Raw genomic sequence first — 26,348 nt, forward strand, 5'->3', positions numbered from 1 at the left:
AATGAATAAAAAGTCTGTACCATTGATTCCAGGAGAGGCAACTATTCCCTCTCTTGGCCTCTCCCACCCCTCCCCCCCAAATCCCTCCCCTTTCTGATGCCTATGGTCTTAGCTCCTCCCACGTTACTCCTTGAAAGCACACGTGCTCGATCGAAAAGTAACGTTATCGACACAATTCCATACCAACGTCCGTCTTCCTAATAACTTGATCTACATCTACATACATATTCCGGAAGCCAGCATACGGCGCATGGCAGAGGGTACCCTATACCACTATATTTGCTTTCTTTCCTGTTCCACTCGCATACAAAGCGAAGGAAAAACAACAGTGCATATGATTTCGTATGAGCCGTAATTTCTCGAATCTTATCTTCGTCGTCCTTATGCGAAATGTATGTTGGCGGCAGTAGCACAGTTCTGCAGTCAATTTCAAATGCCGATTCTCTAAATTTTTTCAATAGTGTACCTCGAAAACAACGTTGCCTCCCCTCTATGGATTCCCATTTGAGTTCCTGCAGCATTTCTGTAGTACCTATGTGTCGTTCCAACCTACCGGTAACAAATCTAGCAGCCCGCCTCAGAATTGCTTCGATATCTTCCTTTAATCCGATCTGTTGCGGATGCCAAACACTCCAGTAGTACTCAAGAACAGGTCGCACTAGCGTCCTACATGCGGTCTGCTTTACAGATGAACCACACTTTCCTAAAATACTACCAACAAACCGAAGTCGACCATTCGCCGTCCCTACCACAATCTTCACTTCCTCGTATGGTTTCATATCTCTTTGCAACGCTACGCCCAAATATTTAAATTACGAGACTGTATCAAGCAGGACACTAATAATGCCGTATCTGAATATTACGGTTTGTTATTCCAACTCATCCGCATTAACTTACCTTTTTTCTACACTTGTCACACCAACTAGAAATTTTGTCTAAGCCACCTTCTGTTCTCTCACAGTCATTCAGCTTCGACACGTTCCCGTACACCACAGCATCATCAGCAAACAACCGTAGATTGCTGCCCAACCTGTCGGCCGAATCATTTATGTATACAGAGGATAATAGCGTCCTGCCACATTACTGGGGTACTCCTGACGATACCCTTGTCGCTGATGAACACTCGCCCTCGAGGACAGCATACTGGGTTTACTTAAGAAGTCTTCGAGCCACTCACATATCTGGGAACGTATTCCACATGCTCGTACATTCAATAAAAGTCTGCAATGTGAGCACTGTGTCAAACACTTTCTGTGAATCTAGAAATATCGAATCTGTCTATTGCCCTTCACCCATAATCCACAGTGTACGCCGTATGTTCAAAAAATCCGGAACTTTGTCCTCAAAATTATTCTACGCTTGTATTTTAGTTATTGTGCATGGTCTTCTCGAAATACTCTCCTCCAGCATTGATACACCGCCCAACGCCGTATCCTCTTCCGGAAGCAGTCCTCTTGCTGGATCACATGAGGCACCGTCCGCGAATTTTCTTTTATTTCGTCTATTGTTGTAAATCTTCGTCCTTTCAACTGGGTTTTCAACCTTTGAAATAAAAAAAAAGTACGCTGGAGGCAGGTCTAGGGAGTACAGAGGATGAGGCAGCATGGTGATTTCGTTTTTTGTGCAATAGCCGTGCATCAGCAGGATGACTGTGAGGGTGCGCTACTGTGATGTAAGAACCACGAATTATCTCGACATATTTCAGGCCGTTTCCTTCTCACATTTTATCACAAGCTTCCAACACGTTCCGATAGTATCATCGATTAACAGCTTGTTCCTGTGTCACGAATTCATGATGAACTAATACTTCATTGTCAGTGAAAGCGTCGCCAGTAGACGTCGAAGGTGGTCCGGAATAAGGGTCATCTTTAACTTCCGTCCGACCGTTTTTAAGCCGTGTGAACCATCCGTAACACGGCGCATGGCTTAAGCTCTCATCACCGTAGGCCTCCAGCATCATTTGATATGTCTCTGTAAAGGGTTTCCTGAGTTTCACGCTAAAGTATAATGCAGACGCGTTGCTTCTCAAACTTTACCATTCCGAACTTCGCAAACTGCACGACACAAAGCTGTACTCTATACAGCGGTAAACAATAACTAACAGACATACAACAATGCAACTTTCGGCGGTTACATATTAAGCACAGGCGTGTGCACCGGTGCCAACCGCATTTCGATTCAACACACCATTGGCGCGAAATTACGAGTGTTCCGGAATTGTTTGAAAAGACCTCAAATATACACTGAAGAACCAACGAAACGGTACATCTGCAGAATAGCGTGTAGGGCACCTGCGATCGAATAGAACTGCCGCAACATGACGTAGCATGGCGTCGACTGATGTCTGAAGTAGTGCTAGAGGGAATCCTGCGTGGTTGTCCATAACTTCGTACGAGTGCGCGTGATCTCTTCTGAACAACACGTTGCAAGGCATCCCAGATATGCACAAAATGTTAAATATCTGGGGAGTTTAGGGGCCAGCGGAAGTGTGTAAATTCAGAAGAGCGTTCCTGGAGCCAAGGAATTCTGGACGTGCGGGGTGTCGCATTATCCTGCTGCAATTGTCTAAGTCCGTCGGAATGCACAATGGACACGAAAGGATGCAGGTGATCGGACAGGATGCTTACGTACGTGTCACCTGACAGAGTCGTATCTAGATGTATCAGGGGTCTCATATCACTCCAACTGCACACGCCCCACAACATTACGGAGCCTGCACAAGCTTGAACAGTCCCATGCTGACACCCAGGGTCCATCGATTGATGAGGTATCCTCAATACCCGTACACGTCCATCCGCTCGATACAATTTGAAACGAGACTCGTGCGACCAGGCCACATGTTTCCAGACATCAGAAGTTCAATGTCGCTGTTGACGGACCCAGGCAAGGCTCAACGCTATGTGTCGTGCAATCATCAAGGGTACGCGACTGTGTCTTCGGCTCCGAACGCACAGATCGATGACGTTTCGTTGAATGTTTCGCTCGCTGACACTTGTTGATGGCCCAGCATTGAAATCTGTAGCAATTTGCTCAAGGGTTGCACTTCTGTCACGTTAAACGATTCTCTTCAGTTGTCGTTGGTCTCGTTCTTGCAGGATCTTTTTCCGGGCGCAGCGATGTTGGGTAGGTGATGTTTTACGGGATTCCTGATATTCTCGGTACACTAGTTAATTGGTCGTACGGGAAAATTCCCACTTTATCGCTACCTCGGAGACGCTGTGTCCCATCGCTCGTGTGCCGACTTCAGCGCCACGTTCAAACTCACTTAAATCTTGTACGAGGGGCGTTTGAAAAGTCCGTGCAAAAAATAAAAAACTACTTACGTGTTTGGAATAAACCTTTATATTTTTGGACATAGTCTCCTTTTAGGCTTATACACTTCGTCCAGCGCTGTTTTAATTTGTTGATCCCTTCCGAATAATAGGAACTGTCCAAGTCTGCAAAATAGCTATTAACTGATGCAGTCACCTCCTTGTTTGAATAAAATCTTTGTCCTGCAAGCCATTTCTTCAAATTGGGGAACAAATAGTAGTCCAAGGGAGCCAAGTCTGAAGAATAGGAGGGATGTGCAACGAGTTGGAATCCTATTTCCAACAATTTTGCGACCACAACAGCTGAGGTGTGTGCTGGCGCATTGTCGTGATGGAACAGGCGCTGGTGCATTGTTGTGATGGAACAGGACTTTTTTACGGTCAAATCGCCGACGTTTTCCTTGCAGCTCTGTTTTCAAACAGTCCAATAACGATGAATAATATGCACCTGTAATAGTTTTACCCCTTTCCAGATAATCGATGAGGATTATCCCTTGCGAATCCCAAAAGACAGTCGGCATAACCTTTCCGGCCGAAGGACTGGTCTTCGCCTTTTTCGGTGCAGATTCTCTCTTGGTAACCCATTGTTTAGATTGTTGTTTGATCTCAGGAGTATAGTAATGTATCCATGTTTCATCCACAGTGACGAAACGACACTTAAAGTCCTGCGTATTCTTCCTGAACAGCTGCAAACCATCCTTGCAACACTTCACACGATTCCGTTTTTGGTCAAGCGTGAGCAATCTCGGAACCCATCTTGCGGATAGCTTTCTCATGTCCAAATATTTATGCTAAATATTATATACCCGTTCATTCGAGATGGCCACAGCACTAGCAATCTCACGCACCTTAATTCTTCTGTCATCCATCACCATATCAAGGATTTTATCAATGATTTCTGGAGTCGTGACCTCCACAGGGGGTCCAGAATGTTCAGCATCACCTGTGCCCATATGGCCACTCCGAAAATTTTGAAACCACTTATAAACTGTTCTAATCGAAGGTTCCGAGTCACCGTAATGTTTATAGAGCTTCTCTTTAGTCTCCTGAGGCGTTTTGCGTTTTGTAAAATAATCTTTAATCACCACACGAAATTCTTTTTCGTCCTTTTTTTGACAATCACTCAACTTCGTTGATTCACAGGAATGCCAAACACAAAGAAATAGACCAATATGGCTGAAACTTGGTGTGCGTTCTTTCCAAAGATGCTACGAAGTAAACATGATACGCGCCGATGGTGCCATCTCTCGGACTTTGCACGGAGTTTTCAAACGCCCTCGTAGTAGCAGTAACCTGTCTAACAACAACGCCAGACACTTGTCTTATATACGTGTTGCCGACCGCAGGGTTGTATTCTGCCTGTTTACATATCTCTGTATTTGAATACGCATGCCTATTCCAGTTTCTGTGGCGCTTCATTGTACTAGAACGTGAAAGATTCGAACCGGCTATCAATGTGTAGAGTCCGGCAACACTTGTACGCACTATCAGTCTCGACTCCGGAGGCGAGATGCCACGCCTGCTAGGAATTAAAATCTCTCAGTCAGGAGGGAGGTAGCGGAGTGGCGGGTACGACGTCCGAGGGAGCAGTGTAAGAAAAGCTGCAGCGTCGGCCGCCAGTGCAACAGAATTGCGCGTAATTACGTGGCGAGGCGAGCAGCCGGTCTCCGCTGGGTCTCCGCACGCCTCCAAATTACTAGAGCCGCAGACGGGCGCGCCGCCAACCCGGCGGCGTGTGTGACGCCTGGCTAAGTGATGGCCGTTTAATTACACGCGCCGCGACGGTGCTAATTGTCTGTGCGCATGCACCTTCTCAGGTCCCGCGAAAATGAGCGTGTTCGTTGCCCGGCCGCGCGGCGCCGTTCTCCACCTGTTGAAAGGCGGCCGTGTGTGTGTGTGTGTGTGTGTGTGTGTGTGTGTGGCACCCCGCTGTCCCGACCTCTGACCCCGGCTTTGTGGCCGAGACGCCGACAGAGGCTGAAAGATTAGCTGCAAGTCCCTTTAAAGGTCGCTCTCCCAGCCGGCGCGAATGGCCTGCTAAATACGGGTTGCTCAAAGTGTGCTACTCTGAAAGTTCCCAAGCGAGTGAAAACTCTTACATACTGCTTAAAAATATACATATACATGCACTGAGGCGACAAAAGTCGTGGAATGCCTTCTAATAAGGTGTCGGACCTTCTAATTGCCCGGCGTAGTGAAGCAACTCGACGTGGTATGGACTCAGCAAGTAGTTAGAAGTCGCCTGCAGAAACACATTGTCTCCGGATATTCCATTTACAAACTTCTAGGACTTGTAGAGGGGAATGAGTGCATAATATTTTGAACAGGAACCCATGTCCGCAAGCGTTCCGTTCTACTACGTTTTCAATTCAGATGTTTAACTCATCCACTTTGGGAGCAAAATTAGGTGTGACGCAGTAAAATCATTAGCTAACAATACGAAAGGAAACATAACTAAACATCTATTTATCACCGTTTATGCAAAGTTTAATTTACGACAGTGCTGTACAGACAGAGGGAGATCTGCTGGCTCGAATTATGTCCGCTGTATTGGAAATTGAAGTCACACCAGGTGGGACGGAGAGAATGTTCTAGAATGTGCTTTGTAGGTACAATGTCTGGAACAAGCGTTGGTGGTCGCCACATCGAGCCGCTTTTGTAATACTTAAGACGAGGGCTAGTAGAAATCCTTGGGTAACAGAAGAAATATTGAATTTAATTGATGAAAGGAGAAAATATAAAAATGCAGTAAGTGAAACAGGCAAAAAGGAATACAAACGTCTCAAAAATGAGATCGACAGGAAGTGCAAAATGGCTAAGCAGGGATGGCTAGAGGACAAATGTAAGGATGTAGAGGCCTATCTCACTAGGGGTAAGATAGATACCGCCTACAGGAAAATTAAAGAGACCTTTGGAGATAAGAGAACGACTTGTATGAATATCAAGAGCTCAGATGGAAATCCAGTTCTAAGCAAAGAAGGGAAAGCAGAAAGGTGGAAGGAGTATATAGAGGGTCTATACAAGGGCGATGTACTTGAGGACAATATTATGGAAATGGAAGAGGATGTAGATGAAGATGAAATGGGAGATATGATACTGCGTGAAGAGTTCGACAGAGCACTGAAAGACCTGAGTCGAAACAAGGCCCCCGGAGTAGACAATATTCCATTGGAACTACTGACGGCCGTGGGAGAGCCAGTCCTGACAAAACTCTACCATCTGGTGAGCAAGATGTATGAAACTGGCGAAATACCCACAGACTTCAAGAAGAATATAATAATTCCAATCCCAAAGAAAGCAGGTGTTGACAGATGTGAAAATTACCGAACTATCAGCTTAAGTCACAGCTGCAAAATACTAACACGAATTCTTTACAGACGAATGGAAAAACTAGTAGAAGCCAACCACGGGGAAGATCAGTTTGGATTCCGTAGAAACACTGGAACACGTGAGGCAATACTGACCTTACGACTTATCTTAGAAGAAAGATTAAGGAAAGGCAAACCTACGTTTCTAGCATTTGTAGACTTAGAGAAAGCTTTTGACAATGTTGACTGGAATACTCTCTTTCAAATTCTAAGGGTGGCAGGGGTAAAATACAGGGAGCGAAAGGCTATTTACAATTTGTACAGAAACCAGATGGCAGTTATAAGAGTCGAGGGACATGAAGGGGAAGTAGTGGTTGGGAAGGGAGTAAGACAGGGTTGTAGCCTCTCCCCGATGTTGTTCAATCTGTATATTGAGCAAGCAGTAAAGGAAACCAAAGAAAAATTCGGAGTAGGTATTAAAATTCATGGAGTAGAAATAAAAACTTTGAGCTTCGCCGATGACATTGTAATTCTGTCAGAGACAGCAAAGGACTTGGAAGAGCAGTTGAATGGAATGGACAGTGTCCTGAAAGGAGGATATAAGATGAACATCAACAAAAGCAAAACAAGGATAATGGAATGTAGTCTAATTAAGTCGGGTGATGCTGAGGGAATTAGATGAGGAAATGAGGCACTTAAAGTAGTAAAGGAGTTTTGCTATTTGGGGAGCAAAATAACTGATGATGGTCGAAGTAGAGAGGATATAAAATGTAGGCTGGCAATGGCAAGGAAAGCGTTTCTGAAGAAGAGAAATTTGTTAACATCCAGTATTGATTTAAGTGTCAGGAAGTCATTTCTGAAAGTCTTCGTATGGAGTGTAGCCATGTATGGAAGTGAAACATGGACGATAAATAGTTTGGACAAGAAGAGAATAGAAGTTTTCGAAATGTGGTGCTACAGAAGAATGCTGAAGATTAGATGGATAGATCACATAACTAATGAGGAAGTATTGAATAGGATTGGGGAGAAGAGAAGTTTGTGGCACAACTTGACCAGAAGAAGGGATCGGTTGGTAGGACATGTTCTGAGGCATCAAGGGATCACCAATTTAGTATTGGAGGGGAGCGTGGAGGGTAAAAATCGTAGAGGAAGACCAAGAGATGAATACACTAAGCAGATTCAGAAGGATGTAGGTTGCAGTAGGTACTGGGAGATGAAAAAGCTTGCACAGGATAGAGTAGCATGGAGAGCTGCATCAAACCAGTCTCAGGACTGAAGACCACAACAACAACAAGTGCTGCTCTGTACATACAGTACTCTAATTTATTTTTTGAACAACATAAACACGTTTTTTTTTTTTTTTGAAATTTCTAGTAAGTTCCTGTAGGATCAAGCTACTGAGGCCATCGGTCCCTAGGCTTACATACTACTTAATCTAACTTAAACTAGCTTACGCTAAGAACAACACACACACCCACGCCCGAGGGAGGACTCGAACCTCCGACGGGGGGAGCCGTGCGAACCGTGACAAGGCGCCTCAGACCGCACGGCGTAAACATGTAATATTTAACTGTTAATAGAAACAAATGTGCTTAAGTGATAAATGGAGCTATCATTATGTGTCCTTTCGAACTGTTACCTAGTAATTGTACCGACGGGGGTAACCGTGCGAACCGTGACAAGGTGCCTCAGACCGCACGGCGTAAACATGTAATATTTAACTGTTAATAGAAACAAATGTGCTTAAGTGATAAATGGAGCTATCGTTATGTGTCCTTTCGAACTGTTACCTAGTAATTGTACAGTGTCAGGTCTAATTCAGTTCCTCAAGGATAACTGGATGAGTAAAATATCTGAAAAACTGTCGTAGAACTGAAACGGTACGCTTCCGGATACGGCTTCCTATTCAAAATATTATGTACTCGTTCCTCTCTACAAGTCCTAGATGTTTGTGACGGGAATTTACGAACACTCTGGATTGAGCAATACTGCATCTACGGCCCTCCAGAATCGCGAAAGTGTTGCCAGTGCAGGACTTCGCGCACGAACAGACCTCTCGATTTCGTGCCGTAAATGTTCGATGGGACTCATGTCGGGCGATCTGGGTTGTCAAATCATTCGCTCGAACTGTCCAGAATGTTCTGCAAACCAAACGCAAACATATGTGGCCCGATGACATGGCTCATTGTCATCCAGAAAAATGTTATTTTTGTTTGGGAACATGAAGCTGAAGTAGCCGAACATAACCATTTCCAGTCAATGATCGGCTCGTTTGAGCCAGAGGACCCAGTCCATTTCATATAAACACAGTCCATACCATTATGGAGCCACCACCAACTTGCCGTCGGCGTACAGGCAGCTAGCGTCGAGGTATTCGGCACGATTCGAACAGCTCTGGCCTCCCGTATTCTCCCGGTGCTCGGTAGCAGCATGGAAACAACACCGCCTTTTGTAGTTACAATAAAGTAAGTATGATATCCCTACTTTAAAGCACGTTAGGTAATGAAACAACTCTTGGTGCACACATTGAGTCGGTGACCGCAGCAAAACGAGTTTCATAAATCAGTTTGCGACACTGCATCTTCCGTCTCCAGCCGGGCAGTGTATGTTCTTCCAATCAGAGATATTTAAAGGAATTCTTTATTTATCTTTTATTTGAAACATCAGTACTCGTTGTTATAAGAAAGTTCAAATTTGTACACCCCTTAACAGTAAAAATTTCCATATATTACATTTTTCAGTAATCTTTGACTCTTTCACACAAATTCTACCATCTTGATTCTTTCATTTATATTACTCCATATTACATCCAACTCAGCCTAATGTTAGGGAAATAGGAACGTGAATGTTACCTCTCAGTATTCTTTCTCTCATAATTCAGTCATTTGTGCATAAAGCCGTCTCTTACCTAATAATTGCCAGACAGGTGAATCTTGACTCCACTTGACTTTATAGTAACAAACAAGTATCCACTCTAAAGGTGGTTAAAATTCTTCCCAGATTTCATTCGTGAGAACGGTCCACAAAACATTACTTGGCTCCACTCAGGAATATAGTAAAAAGGGATAATTTGGATAATATCAGACGTTTCCACATTTTCTTGAATCACAAGTAGGTGCTTGCGAGTATTAATACATTGCATTGTACATAAGTGTTTATGGAAGCTCCAGAATTTTTATAAAATAAAAATATCTACAATTTAATTTAGATGCCTAATTTACCCTCTAAATTCTAGGAAACGAAAAAAAATTGGGGCAAATTTGGATGTATTGTGGGGGAAATATGTAGAATACTACATAAAATTAAAGTTCTCATGTTAGTTTTACTTCAAATCTGGATGATGATCTTCAAATAATAATCAGTAATATATAATTATCAGCATGAAAGATATAAAAAAGTCAATTTTTTCTAGTACTGAAATGTTTACACGCACCAGTCGCACTTAACCTGCTTTCTTCCAGCTGGCACGTGGTACCATGTTCTGCAACTCTGACACCGAATTAAGTGCTGCTGATAAAATTTATATATTTACTACGTCATTGGGGTGGACAATAAAAATATAGTATAGTCATTGTGTAAGTAGGCTGTTTAGCTTTTTATGTTGGTAACGCCACGTATGAAAATCAGTGACTGTGCTGTGTGCAGTCTGTAGCTCATTTGCATTGTTCGAACATTCGCTATTGTAGTGTTGGCAGTTGGATGTGAACAGTGCGTAGCGTTGTGCATTAGTGGTGGATGTGGGGAGAGAGATGGCAGAATTTTGAGACCGGCCGATCTGGACGTGTGTCCGTCAGAAAAAGGAAATTTGTAAGACTGGATGTCATGAACTGATGTATATATTATGACTTTTGAACACTATTGAGGTAAATACATTGTTTTTTCTCTACCAAAATCTTTCATTTGCTAACTATGCCTATTAGTAGTTAGTGCCTTCAGTAGGTAGAATCTTTTATTTAGTTGGCAGTTTTGGCGCTCGCTGTATTGCAGTAGTTCGAGTAACGAAGTGAGGTAAGTGATTCATGACAGGTATACGTTATTGTTAGTCAGGGCCATTCTTTTGTAGTGATTATTGAAAGTCAGACTGTGTTCCGCTAAAAATATTGTGTGTCAGTTTAGTGATTATCATAAAAAGTGTTGTGGTTGGCAGGAGAGCCAACACCGTGTTACTAGAGGAAGCCGAAAGGCACGCGTTTTAGCTCACGCAGGTCTGGAACAGGACAAGGAAATTAGAATTTAGAAAAAACGGACGTGGCTGGTGGAATACTTAACTTTAATCCATTAATGATGAACGTCGGTCTTGACGGTACATGATTCACAATATCAGTAGTAACAGATAATGGCGCCTTGCTAGGTCGTAGCAAATGACGTAGCTGAAGGCTATGCTAACTATCGTCTCGGCAAATGAAATCGTAATTTGTCAGTGAACCATCGCTAGCAAAGTCGGCTGTACAACTGGGGCGAGTGCTAGAACGTCTCTCTAGACCTGCCGAGTGGCGGCACTCGGTCTGCAATCACTAATAGTGGCGACACGCGGGTCCGACGTATACTAACGGACCGCGGCCAATTTAACGGCTACCACCTAGCATGTGTGGTGTCTGGCGGTGACACCACAATAAGTAAAGAGAGAAATGCCTGAGTAAGTTCAGTTTTGCCCAGCTGTTTGAAAATCAAATAACGTAGAGGTTTTCCAGCACTGTCATTTATAAATTTTTCTAAGGGGACGTTTCAATTGACACAACTGAGGCACCTTCTTATGCTCTCTTAACTCTGGCACTTACTCAGTCACGTTAGGCATAATTAGGGATAAGTTTCTGGAAGAAGGACTGTTGCAAAATACTACTGATTTAACGTATTCCAACAGTTTTCTTGAATGTGCTGTAGAAAATATTTAATAAATTGCTTGCGTGATAGTTGAATATTACTTTACTCCACCTATGTTCACAATGGTGAATATTCCAGTCATAAGAACCCTCACTTGTGTCCTTGCCGTGTGACTATCGGCACACCTACAGCATGAGGTGGCTCGCATAAGGAATTAGCATATCAGGAATATGTACCTTGTAAATTTCTAGCAAACATTGTCTTGAAACATAATAAAAGCAGTATATCTGTTGGCCTTACGGTGTGCGTGCATTTGATGCAATAAGCTTCTCTCAAGTAAAAGTCTCTGTATTTCTAAGCAACAAGTGTATAGTGGGTTGGGTTGTTTGGGGGAAGAGACCTAACAGCGAGGTCATCGGACTCATCGGATTAGGGAAAGAAGAGGAAGGTAGTCGGCCTTGCCCTTTTGAAGGAACCAACCCGGCATTTGCCTGGAGCGATTTAGGGAAATCACGGAAAACCTAAATCAGGATGGCCGGACGCGGGATTGAACCGTTGGCCTCCCGAATGCGAGTCTAGTGTGCTAACCACTGCGTCACCTCGCTCGGTGTATAGTGGAAATGCATACTATTTCCTGTGACGTAAAATGAACTGTACATCCACTGACGATGTGTGTTTAATTTGAGCCTTACTGTGACATTCGGGAAAAGACTGCGAACACGCCTAATTTTGCTACCACTCATGTATTCGTCAAGTGGCTTGGTACTTATTTTCTTCTTTTTGTGTTTCTTCATAGCTTCCAACGTTTATACACTATAGAAAAGAGCCCTTCAACATTGGATGGTTACGGCAATTCTGCCCTAATCATGTGGCCCCCTCATAGTGAGATACATGTAATAAACAAGTGTTTATGACCATTCGATTAATACATTCATCAGCTGTCACAATATGTGATCTGCAGTTAATTGTATGGATTTATAGCACACTGTTTCTTTGTATGAGCTGGACATAATGGATGGAATCGTTCACAATGCGATACGTTTTCTTTGTCACCACTGTACCTGTTTACCCTAAAGCCACCGCTCGTTTCCGATAACGGCCACAGTGGCCAGGTGCAATAATATCGTGGTCGGGTAGCGAAACTGGCCTACGATTGGTCGATGTAGGCAAACCGTGAGATACTACCGTTGTTGCGGAGAAAGTTATTTCTTTGACACGTTAATACTAAGGAAGCACTCGGAATTTCTACATTAACTGGTGAAACGGAGACTGTTGATATTATTCCTCCAGTGTTTTGTTTTGTAAGTTTCCACTAGCTTTTAATCTACAGTGATCAATAGGTTTGTTTATAAATAAATAAATCTTCTGCTACCAGTAGTCGCAGGCTTTAAAAAACCATTTATAATGGATCAAATCAGACTACAGTGATCAAGTGAACAAAACACACAATTACAGAATAAAGTGTTAATTACTGTACTGAATCAAGCCTTTTTAGCAAGCTCAATTCAATACATCGCTCTCTCTCTCTCTCTCTCTCTCTCTCTCTCTCTCTCCCTCTCTTTCTCCCGAGGAATACATCCTCAAAAACGAATAAAAACAGTATAATATTTTTGATGTTGCAAATACAGAAACGTGCGCAGTCGATTAGCGCCTAGTGTGAAGACTGACAACTGTCTTTCAACGAAATGTAGAGTAACTCTTGTAAACAGATGAATTAATATGGTTTTACAACAATCACGATTCAGTAGGGCACTTTTCTGATATACAAAGCATTTTCAGAGATGAGTGAAACAATAAGTGCCCCAAAGGAGCCATGGACTAACCAGAGGTTGAACCCCGAGATTTCATTTGGTGTACGACACCTACCCACTCAATCAATGTGCTGCACACAGAGAACAAGAATTATGCTTAAAAAGCTCTCGCCCCATAGAGTCCTGAGTACTATTCACTGCCAATTTAACGCAAAACATTCAGAAAATATAAAAAAATAGTCCTAATTATGTAGAACGAGTCATTTTACACTAACATAGCAAATTAATTTGGAAATATGACTGTACGCCACCTGTTACACTTCCCAATAACAGAAATTCTTCTACGTAGAAAGAGTTTTCAAGGAGAAATTTTCAGTTTGTTTTCAAATTTTACATAGTTGTCTGTCAGACATTTTTATCACTAGGTAAGTAATCAAAAATTTTAGTTGAAGCGTTGTGCAGCCCTTTATGTGCTAAAGACACACGTTATTATGTAGCAATGAATGTCTTCTTCCTTCTAGTATTGTAATTTTGTACATCGTCGTTCCTTTTGAACTGTAACGGATATTTATAATAAACTTCGTGAGGGAATAAATATACCGCGAAGTAGTTTCAGAATGCCCAACTCCTTAAACAGATGCCTAAAAGATAATCGTGGTTGAGCACCACATATTATTCTTATGGCACGCTTTTGCTCAATGAAGGCTTTCTTTCTTAAAGATGAGTTACCCCCAGAACATTATTCCAAATGATGTTACTGAATGAAAATACGTAAAATAAGTCAACTTACTTATTTGTCTCCCCTCAAGATTTGCAATGATTGCAAGTGCAAATGTGGCTGAACTAAGTTATTTTAGGATTTCCAGCACCTGCTCTATCCAGTTTAAATAAATTCTCATCAATAAGAAAACTTAAGATTTTAGAAGTTTCCATCATATTTATTATTTTTTACGGTTTTGTTAAACTTACCATTGGTATAGTACCCTAGATGTGCAGAACTGAATATAATGTGTCTTTTTAAAACTGAGGGAGAGACCATTAGCAGAAACTAAGGCAATGGTAATTTAAGAACATTGTTTACCATTTCCTCTGTTGCAGTATGTACATTTGGATTGATTACAAAACTAGTATCATTTGCAAAAACAATCAAGTCTGTTTGTTGCATATTAGACGGAGGATCGTTTACATACATGAGGAACAATAGTTGACCTATACTTGAGCCTTGGGTAATCCCACACGTGATTCAATTACGTCTCCAGACTATATCGGTTGAAATGCTACGTACAACTTTGTGCTTTCTTTTGGTTAGATATGTCATTGTACAATGATTGGCTATACCATTAATCCCATAAAACTTCAGTTTATGCAGGAGAGTACTAAGATCTACACAGTCAAATGCATTACATAGGTCGCAGTAAATAACAGCCGGCGCTATTTTATTATTTAACGCTTGTAAAATTTTTTGAGTGAACGTGTAAATGACATTCTCAACAGAGTAAATCTTCTGAAACCCAAACTCTGACTTTCTGAGGATATTATTGTTGCTAAGGTGAGATACCTTTCGAGAATACATCGCATTTAGGGATGCATTACATATTTCAGATAAGATCAGGCTTATTATACGGGAACAGATCTTTAGTTTTCTATTGGAAACACCTTCAAATCCAAATGAGCTTGAGAAACTGTATAATTTTCTTTATTCCAGAAGAAGGAGTTGGTGAGACAATGAAATGATTAAATTTTTTTGAAAGTTACCTTTTCATCATACTGCTCCAATTTCTATACTGACCTGTTTGTCCCTATACTTTCTACTGTGTATAAGGGAGTGCGGTGACGTATTACGCAAAATGTGGCTGTTATAGTACTAAGGGCGCAAGTTGGGATTCATTTAGTGATTTACAGATATGGTGACCACAGCATAAAACAAAGAAATTCTGGTATATACGCTAGCATTACAGATTCTCGTGTACCTGCCACGAGTTGAATACGTGGTTCTGACACGTGGTGTTCTCCGCCAAACACCGTATGGAATCGTGCACACTGCAGATATAGATTTAGATAAATTAGGTCAGATATTGTAAGTCTATTACATCAGTTTGTCCTGTGGAGGTACTTGCTTTTAATAAGGAACGGACGCACTAATGTTTGATTCTGCGAGGGCACTCGCCAGCTGGCGTTTCACAAGCGCATAACGGCGTATTATCTAAGCACACAACGCCCTCTGCACTGAATCTGTCCCGAATAAATTGGCGGACAGGATCATTAGGGGAGAAAACAGGACTCGGGCTGGATTACGGGAGATGAATGGACTGCCGCACCTGCCCTGCGGGCTTCAAAATTGTTTTAAAAGACGAAAGATTAATGGTTTCGTTGATTGCCTACGAAAATTACAAAGCGGGCTTAAAAAGGGAGCCGGTGGTGCGGCAAAAACCTTGTCGGAAATGATACCGTTCCAAATCACCTGCACCACTGTTAGCCCTACACGCTGCTTGGATCGATACACAGTAACTCGACATTACTTTAAAATTTTTGTTTGGTGTTCGCAGTTCTGTACCTGCGTGGCCCTGCGTGAGACGAAAGCCTACATTTCCAGTTGGATCTTGAGTTTCTTCTCGCTGTTAGCGTGGCTTTTCCCCGTATAAGAGTAGACGCATATACTGGGTCTTTCTCGTAAGTGTTGTTACGTACATTATCTCTACCGTTTCGGCGGATATTTGCAGTTTCGTTTTCGCAACATACTGCTGGGGTTGACCCAGAAAACTCCAGCTCATCACGTCTGCCATACGGCGCCCGGCGTCGACGGAAAGCGTCGGTTTGTTCCCCATCATATACTGTAACATCTCAAGAAACCCGAAAACCCAAATAAGAATGTAATAGTTTAAACTAGGGAACAGTGTTATCCTGACAGCTACGACAACTTTGACAATACTATAACACCTTAAAGTTTTGATGAACACCAATTTCAATAATTACTGACTATGTCATGATATAAAGGTCGAAAGAAAGAAAGATTATTTTTAATTAGCTATCAAACATCTCAGTAATAACTGCAAATCAGTACGACGGAAGTTAAGTCCAAAGTAATATGTCGGTCAGAGATAACATTTATTGTGAAGGAGAGTTGTAAACGCGGTGAAAAGGAAATTCAATGCGTCTACAATGCTCGATCATGGGAATGTTAGTCGCTTACTAGCTTGCTAGCTATCAAGTCGAGAGAGAGCACTGTTTGTTATACTACTACAAACGGAACGCTACGAGATTGTTTCTATTCAAATAAAAGTAATATTGTGTGATACAGATGCGCGGACTTTGTTCTCAGTTATTCTGACTTGAGTACTGAAGGGATATTCTGATAGTGTACGACGAGTTAATGAACTTTAAATATTGGAGATATTATTGTTGGACTCAACCTTCATCAAAGTGAACAGTTACAACGAAGAATGGACATAGTATCGAAGACTGCAATACCTGATTAGCCTGGAGTGGGAAACATTAATACGACCACACGAAGATAATCAAAAGTAATTAATTGTGAACATTTTAATTCAAAGAGTGACTTGATGATCATTGAGCATTGAAAGAAGTGTTTTGCCGAAATAATATTACGACGCACTAAAGCAAGATAGCATCATAGATAATCTCTAGATTTGCGTCGTGCCGTAGTGAACAATTCTGCCTAGCAACGTAACAACAACTGATACTGATACTGAACCGCAAATGAATTTTTCCTCGCTTCAGTGATGTGAAACGACGCCGGTGATGAATGATTCACTCAGTACTGCAATAAATAACTAACCGGACGTAACAAGTCATCATAAAACCAATAATATACAATTAAAATCAGCAGTTCGCATCGCTGAGAAGACTGTGCGAACTCGCAAACGAACTTTCATACATTACTCGAGGAACAATTATCTTTAGAGATTTTCAGGTGCTGTTCCACGTTATCCGACGGGGACAACCATCACTGCGCGTCGCGTCTCCATTCTACCGACCGAGCTTCAGCAGTAGCGGCTCAACATCAACAGCGACAACAAAGGGGAGAGGGGACGTCACAATACAAAATGATTTTTAAATCCTAATTTAGCGTGCCCATTCGACAGAGCAGTCCCAGATCAGTCTAGTGCGTTATTCGTTTTATCGGCATGTATTAACAGGAACAGTAAACCAAGAAGAATAACCAGTACTCCAACAACGATTGAGCAGCGCTTTTGCATGGCGGTAGCAGTCATCGCGGGTCAGAGCTGTGCTGTCGCTACTGGAATGCTAGTTATTTTTTTGATTTTACTGTCCCTTTCAACATACATTGATAAAACGAATGTCGCACTAGAGTAATTTGGGACCACTCTGTAGAACGGGCAAGTAGAATTCCACTTTATAATCATTTTGCTTGTAACGAGAAACAAACCGACACTTTCGATCGACGCTGGGCATCACATAAATGACGCAATAAGCAGCATTTGCTTGGACTGACTTCAACCACATGTTGCAGAAACTAAATTGCAAAAGTCTGTCTAAAAACCAGAAAAAATGCCCCTGACGATTCTTAGGGGAGACTATTGTAACTGGTCAATGATATCCTGAATACTGCCACTCGGGCTGAGCTAACGTCCGATCTGGTCTCACGCATATTCCATCGGAGACATCTGGAGGTCGTACTGACTATGGGACTACCTCAACATGATACAGACAGTTGGTAGGCGCAATGTCCTGTTGAAAACTGGCACCACAATACTGTCGCATAACAGCTACATCTATCTGTATCGTGCTCCGAAAGCCGCCAAATGATGTGTTGCGGGGAGTAGTTCTGGTACCACAAACTGGTCCCCCTTTCCATGTTCCACTCGCGAAGGTGGTAGTGGTAGTACGTTCCTGTGGGACCAAACTGTTGAGGTTATCGGTCCCTCGGCTTACACACTACTTAATCTAAATTAAACTAACTTACGCTAAGGACAATACGCACACCCATGCCTGATGGAGGGCTCTAACCTCCGACCGGGGAAAAGGTGGGAGGGGGGGCACCGTGCGATCATGCGAAGGCTGAGTGTTGGTAAGCCTCTATATTAGCTCCAATTTCTTGAGTTTTTTAATTTTCTCGTAGTGGTCTTTTCGCCATATGTATTTGGGAGAAAGTAATATGTTATCCCTCTCATCCCGGAAAGTGTTCTCTCGTAAACGTCTCCGTGATGCACAACTGCTCTCTTGTAACGTTTGCCACAGGGGTAAATGGAACAATTCCTATAGATACTAATAGACGAAAAGCAGGGTACATTAGAGTTTCATTGGTATTTGTTGCAGGATTCCAGTGCGAGTCGTTTACGAGAGATCGTATTTCGAAAAGTTCCCACAACGACACTTATACACCACCTGTGGTAGCACACACCAAAGAACAAGGCAAGTGCATACACTAGTTATGTGGATTATGACCAGTAGCGAGACAATTGACCATCACTGGTTGTTTTGAGAACGACTGTCGGGTTCCATTCTGGTATGGAACGACTGCTGCGCACGTGTTAGCCATTCGCGGATATGTCCGAGTAAGCTCCAGTAATACGTCGTTGGAACGTCATCCGGTGTAGCTGGTACGTCGTTTAGGAGATCGTCTTTCAGCTTTCCCCACAGAAAAAGTCAACAGACGTCAAATCCGGGGAACGGGCCGGCCAAGGCACAGGTCCAAAAAATGTTCAAATGTGTATGAAATCTTATGGGACTTAACTGCTAAGATCATCAGTCCCTAAGCTTACACACTACTTAACCTAAACTATCCTAAGGACAAACACACACACCCATGCCCGAGGGAGGACTCGAACCTCCGCCGGGACCAGCCCCCACAGTCCATGACTGCAGCGCCTAAGACCGCTCGGCTAATCCCGCGCGGCAGTACAGGTCCTCTGCGTCCTGTACAACGATTTAGAAACAATGCTAGAAGACATGCTGTAGGACTTCGTGCACTATGGGCTGGACAGTCATCATGTTGGTACCACAGGTGCTTCCTAGGCTGCAGAGGAAGACTTCTAGCACCCGTGGAAGGTGGTCTGCGAGGAGGCTGATATACTTGAGCACGTTCAATATTGCGTCTGTGAAGAACGGACCTATGCGCTGATGGTTCACTACCCCACACCACACGCTTGCACTCCATGGACTCTGACGTTCTACCTGATGAATCCATCAGCGATTGTCAACATACCAATAGTGCATATTTCAGAGTCTTACCTGGCCATGATTGCTAAATCTGGCTTCATCACTAAGCAAGATACATGATGTATCTAGAGTATCCTGTCTTAATGACAATGTACAGAAGTTAACACGATTCTCATAATCGCTTCCATGCAGCTCTTGATGGCAAGAGATTTGATAGGGATGGAACCTATGTCGATGGAGAATGTGTAGGGACGGCCGGAGTGGCCGAGCGGTTGTAGGCGCTTCAGTCTGGAGCCGCGTGACCGCTACGGCTGCAGGTTCGAATCCTGCCTCGGGCATCGATGTGCGTGATGTCCTTAGGTTAGTCAGGTTTAAGTAGCTCTAAGTTCTAGGGGACTGATGACCTCAGCTGTTAAGTCCCATAGTGCTCAGAGCCATTTTTTCTCATACAGTGCAGAGAAGACTTCGTTAGTGACACGATCAAGCACTCTCCAAATTGCAACAACACTCGCAGATCGCATCGGCAGTTTGAAGAAACAGGGTCTGTGTGCAAAGAAAAAGTATTGGCGCACGTGTATCACCACAAAACGTCGAAAAATTTTCCCTTTTGTTTCAGTACAGTCTGAAAAAATCAGCGTACGAAGGCAGTAGGGTGCTACAAACGCCACAATCAACGGTTTGGTGTATCCTCAAAACGAAGTTGAAAATGAACCCATGATTATTTCAAATTTTGAGAGAATTGGAGCAGGAAGAGTAGGAATTACGTACGCTATAGTTACGCTGGAAGGCATAGACAAAGAAAGATTTGCCACGGATTTCATTTTTAGCAAGGAGGCAGCCTTCTACATCATTAGCAATATTAACCTGTAGAACAACCATATACGGTGTACATGAAAGCTTTCGTGGGTGACAGAACATCAGCGTGACTCCCCGATAGCTAATGTGTTTTTTTGCGGTGTCAGGACAAAAACTCTACGGATTATTTTTCTTGACTGAGAAAATTGATTCGGCAAACATTTAGCTGCACATGACTGAGTAACGGCTGATTCCGCAGCCTCATACGAATTACCCGAAAGACCTTGCACCTTTTTTGCCGAAAACGGTTCCAGAATTCATAATGCGCATAAAAAAAGTGGTTCAAATGGCTCTGAGCACTATGCGACTTAACTGCTGAGGTCATCAGTCGTCTAGAACTTAGAACTAATTAAACGTAACTAACCTAAGGACATCACACACATCCATGCCTGAGGCAGGATTCGAACCTGCGATTTTAGCGGTCGCTCGGCTCCAGACCGTACGCCTAGAACCGCACGGGCACTCCGGCCGGCAATGCGCATAAACAGATTACTGGTTAGAAGACGTCCGTGAGGCCAAGTGGGCTCATATGGAACACCTATAAAGTACCGTATACAAAAATATTTTTAACTTCCTTTTACATTAGCTAAGTTATCCCGGATGTATTCGTTTTGCTTTGCTCTGTGTTACTGACCGTACAGCTCGACACTTTTAAATAACAAAAATTGACTGTTGGTGATGTGATTTTGAAATGGCAACGCGAAGGAACAACCACACCTAAACCAAAGCGACAGACGCAACCATCGAGCATTGTGGAGGATGGTTGTAAAATAATCGCATACATCAGCGGAAACAATCTTTCGTGAGTACCAAAGAGCTGTCAGCAGTCGAGCAAGCAAAATGAGTTTATGCAACGAGCCATAAGGAATGGCGTACAACAGCGATCAGCTCCGCATGGGACACACATTTCAGCAGTCGATGTTAAGCAACGCTTATGGTGGTGTAAAGAGCAATGCCACTGGACGGCAGATGATTGGAAACGAGTGACTTGGAATGATAAACAACGCTGCTGCGTGTGACAATCCGCTGGAACGATTGGAATTTGGCGAATACCTGGAGAACGTTGGCTGCCAAGGTGGCAACAGCGAAGTGCGCAGTAGGAGGAGGTAGATTTAGTGGAGTGTCTTTCGTGGTTTTAACGTGAGGACATTTTGGTTTCGTTATTGCGCTTAAGAAACCGCTAAATGCGGAAGGATATGGAGGCATTTTAAAACATTGCCTACCATGTACATTTCAGAATCAGTTTGGAGGCAATGACTGTTTTACATTAAATGAATTCGCAACTGCGAATAATGACTACCATCAGCTGTAGAATGGAATTACGTAAATGAAAACTTTCGGCGAACCGGGACTCGAACCCGGATTGCGAGCGGTCGCCCTACTATTTGGCTATCGTCAACCATGGGTTCGTGTCCCTGTCAGCCGCAAGTTTTCACTCTCTTAATTCCATTCTACAGCTGATAGTTGTCCTCATTCGAAATTGCGAATACATTTAATGTATTTCACAACGGCTGCAGTCGCCGCAGTACCTGTTCCTTCGGACATGCATCGTAATCACAATACCACAAACACTGCAATATCGATGAGTGTTTTTGTCAGTTTGTCGCTGCACCCTATTTTTTTATTTCCTTTTACACATCTAGTTCCGTTGGTCCAAACTCAGGAGCAAATCTCCACCAATACGGCATATGCCAGTACATGAACTTACGACAGATAAGTAATAATAGATACTACAAAATGTTTACGAATCCTTAAAATACATTAAGCTAGAAGTTAATGTAAACATAGGAATCACCATAATTTTTCAAGGAGCTCCTCAACAGAATAGGAGTGAGCCATGTGGAAACGCTTCAGCTTAGATATGAAAGTGCGTGGATTACTGCTAAGAATTTTGAATCCTTGTGGTAGCTTATTGAAAATGGACGCAGCAGAATACTGCACGCCTTTCTGCTCAACAGCCAAGGAAGATCGATCTAAATGTAGATTGGATTTCTGCCTAGTGTTAAATGAGAGTAAGGTGCTAATTCTTGGGAATAACCTGATGTTAACAAGAAACGTCAGTAAAGAATATATGTATTGAGAAGCGACTGTCAGAATACCCTAACTAATGAACAGAGGTCGACGACAGTTTCGCGAACTGAACCACTTATTGCCCGAACCACCCGTTTCTGAGCCAAAAATACCATTTGAGCATGGAAAAAGTTACCCCAAAATGCACTGGTGTCCAAAATTAAAGCAGCAAACGAAAATTTTGCGCGGTAGCGTTTATTTTGCCACAAAACAGTATAAACTGGTGGTAACAAAGTAGAAACAACGTAAAGAATACAGAACGTAAACAACTGCAACGTACGTAACAGTAGGCGAAAATGTTCTTTGCTTTTTCCAAGTTAACAGATTTGCGCACACATTGTGACAACTGGTTAATGTGCTCACTATGGCCGGCCGCTGTGGCCGAGCGGTTCTAGGCGCTTCAGTGCGGAACCGCGCTGCAGCTACGGTCGCTGGTTCGAATCCTGCCTTGAGCATGGATGATGTTCTTAAGTTAGTTAGGTTTAAGTAGTTCTAAGTCTAGGAGACTGATGACCTCAGATGTTAAGTCCCATAGTGCTTACAGCTATTTTAACAATTTTTTGCTCACTATGGTGTGTGACCACCTCTGGCAGCAATACAGATCTGACAACGACAGAGCATGCGCTGAATAACGCCATCAATACCATTTTTCTGTTGAGGCAACAGCAACCCGGAAGTTTTGCAGAGTGGTTGGTGGATGCTGACGTGATGCAACCCGTCTCCTTAGTGCATCCCAGACAATCTCTATGGGATTCAAATCGGGAAAGGAAGCAGGCTATGCCATGTATGCAATATCTTCCGTTATTAAGAAAACATCAACCGCTCTTGCTGTATGAGGTCGACCATTATCGTCCATCAATATGAAGTCTGGGCACACAGCATCTCACAGCAACCATACATGAAGTCTGAAGACCTTGTCACGATACCTGGTAACAGTTAAACCTTTCCGATTCACTCGTACACTTTCACGAAGAGGTGTTCGAATGTTCAACATAATCCCTGCCCACACTATTAGTGATCTTCCTCATTTGAGTGGTCAACGTAATCCCTGCCCACACCATTAGTGATTCTCCTCGATGTCGGTCTCTTTTCACAATGTTTGGGCCTCCAAACCGTGTTCCACATTACCATCAGATGCGAATTCGTCCAGAAACAATCTCCAGACCAAATCAGGACTCACTGTGAAAAGGACGTTGGCCCACTCTTCGACTGCCCAGGTGCCATGTTGAAGACTCCACTCTTGACGTACACTTCTGTGAAGACGCATCACAGGCACACATACGGCAGGTCTCAGACAATAAACGCCATTCTGTCGGCATCTTCTCTACAGCGTTTGCCTCAACACAACATGTCCAGTGGATGCTGCGAGGTCAGATGCCAGTTACTGCGCAGTACTAAGACGTCGTGCCCTTACAGGCAAATAACGGTTCTCTCTTTCTGATGTCACTCTTGGTCGACCCTGCCCTGGTCCTCGAGTACAGTTGTCGCCTTTATAAACTGTCGCCACATCCGAGAAACAACAGAATGATTCACGTTAAGCCATCCGACCGCATGAGCTTGCGACTGTCTGCTTCCATTCTTCCTATGGGCGTCCTCCGCAGAGAGTCTGGTAGGCGTCTTCTCAGTGCCAGGCTGCTCCGTCTGTGACTGTGTACAAGTGACTGTGGATGTGGGACTACCCGTCAAACACTACTCCGTTTGATTTACGCCCTGATGTCATCGTTGGTGTGGCTTTCCGTTGACCTAAATTCCATCTTCCGTGCAGAACACGATCGTACGGACATCTGTCGACAGTTTGTATGATTATATCCTGAATTAAACACTGGACAGAGAAATAACGTTTTGTTGTTTTAATTTCGGACACCAGCGTATAATGCCATACGCCATAAGCGAATGAAAATAAGCAAAGTAGACTGCTTTTCCTCTCGAACTACCACTTGCTTCAGAAAATATCCTAAAAGTAAAAATTACTTCAGATAATATCCTAAAAATAAAAATGGCAGCACTAAATCTTTGAACAAGATCCTGAACATGGGCTTTCCGGCACAGTTTACTATCTATCAGAACACCTACAAATCTGAACCATTCAGTCTCACTAATCGTGTGCCCATTCTGTGAAATCAGAACGTCAGGTTTTCATGGATTGTGTGTTAGAAACTGTAAAAACTAAGTCTTACAGTCATTTAGAATTCGTATATTTTCTACAAGCCATGAACTTATGTCTTGAACTGCACTATTTGAAACAGTGCCAATGTTGTACACAATACCCTTTACTACTAAGCTAGTGTCATCAAAAAACAGAAGTACACTACTGGCCATTAAAATAGCTACACCACCATGATGACGTGCTACAGAGGCGAAATTTAACCGACAGGAAGAAGATGCTGTGACATGCAAATGATTAGCTTTTCAGAGCATTCACATAAGGTTGGCGCCGGTGGAGACACCAACTACGTGCTGACATGAGGGAAGTTTCCAACCTATTTCTCATACACAAACAGCAGCTGACCGGTGTTGCCTGGTGAAACGTTGCTGTGATGCCTCGTGTAAGAAGGAGAAATGCGTACCATCAAGTTTCCTACTTTCATAACGGTCGGATTGTAGCCTATCGCGGTTGCGGTTTATCGTATCGCGACATTGCTGCTCGCGTTGGTCGAGATCCAATGACTGTTAGCAGAATATGGAATCGGTGGGTTCAGGAGGGTAATACGGAACGCCGTGCTGGATCCCAACGGCTTCGTATCATTAGCAGTCGAGATGACAGGCATCTTATCCGCATGGCTGTAACGGATCGTGCAGCCACATCTCGATCCCTGAATCAACAGATGGCGACGTTTGCAAGACAACAACCATCTGCACGAACAGTTCGACGACGTTTGCAGCAGCATGGACTGTCAGCTCGGAGACCATGGCTGCGGCTACCCCTGACGCTGCATCACAGACAGGAGCGCCTGCGATGGTGTACTCAACGACGAACCTGGATGCACGAATGGCAAAACGTCATTTTTTCTGATGAATCCAGGTTCTGTTTACAGCATCATGATGGTCGCATCCGTGTTTGACGACATCGTGGTGAACGCAAATTGGAAGCGTCTATTCGTCATCGTCATACCGGCGTGATGGTATGGGGTGCCATTGGTTACACGTCTCGGTCACCTCTTGTTCGCATTGACGGCACGTTGAACAGTGGACGTCACATTTCAGATGTGTTACGGCCCGTGGCTCTACCCTTCATTTGAACCTGCGGAACCCTACATTTCAGCAGAATAATACACGACCGCATGTTGCGGGTCCTTTCTGGATACAGAAGATGTTCGACTGGTGCCCTGGCCAGCATATTCTCCAGATCTCTCACCAATTGAAAGCGACTGGTCAATGGTGGCCGAGCAACTGACTCATCACAATACGCCAGTCACTACTCATGATGAACTGTGGTATCGTGTTGAAGCTGCATGGGCAGCTGTATCTGTACATGTCATCCAAGCTCTGTTTGACTCAATGCCCAGGCGTTATCAAGGCCGTTATTACGGCCAGAGGTGTTTGTTCTGGGTACTGATTTCTCAGGATCTATGTACTCAAATAGCGTGAAAATATAATCACATGTCAGTTCTAGTGTAATATATTTGTCCAATGAATACCCGTTTATCATCTGCATTTCTTCTTGGTGTAGCAATTTTAATGGCCAGTAGTGCATTTTAGAATCACCCTGTTGTGTCTCCCTGCTCGTCGTAAAATATGGAGTGTCTAGGAAACCTGCTTACTCAGATACCTAGCCGACATTAAACAAATCGTATTAATGAATTTTATTACAAAATGAAAAGGGAAAAAGCTTTGACTGGCACACAGATGTGCCACAAGCAAAGGACGACATACAAAATAAGCAATTTCATTCAGTATAAATAAGTACAAGTGAAGTGACTAGAGTTGACGCTTTTATGCAAGTCACTAGCCTTGAAGCTGCTATTGAACTGGGGCATGGCCAGTCGGTCGTGGCGCTTATGTCCTCTTCACATAGGGGCCGCTGCTGTCGCGTTGTCGTCCTGGAGAGAGGTCGGCCAGCCTTCTCTTCCCTACCGTTCCAGACTGGCGTG

This window comes from Schistocerca americana, chromosome 3, assembly GCF_021461395.2.
Source record: "Schistocerca americana isolate TAMUIC-IGC-003095 chromosome 3, iqSchAmer2.1, whole genome shotgun sequence".
In the NCBI taxonomy this organism is placed as follows: Eukaryota; Metazoa; Arthropoda; class Insecta; order Orthoptera; family Acrididae; genus Schistocerca; species Schistocerca americana.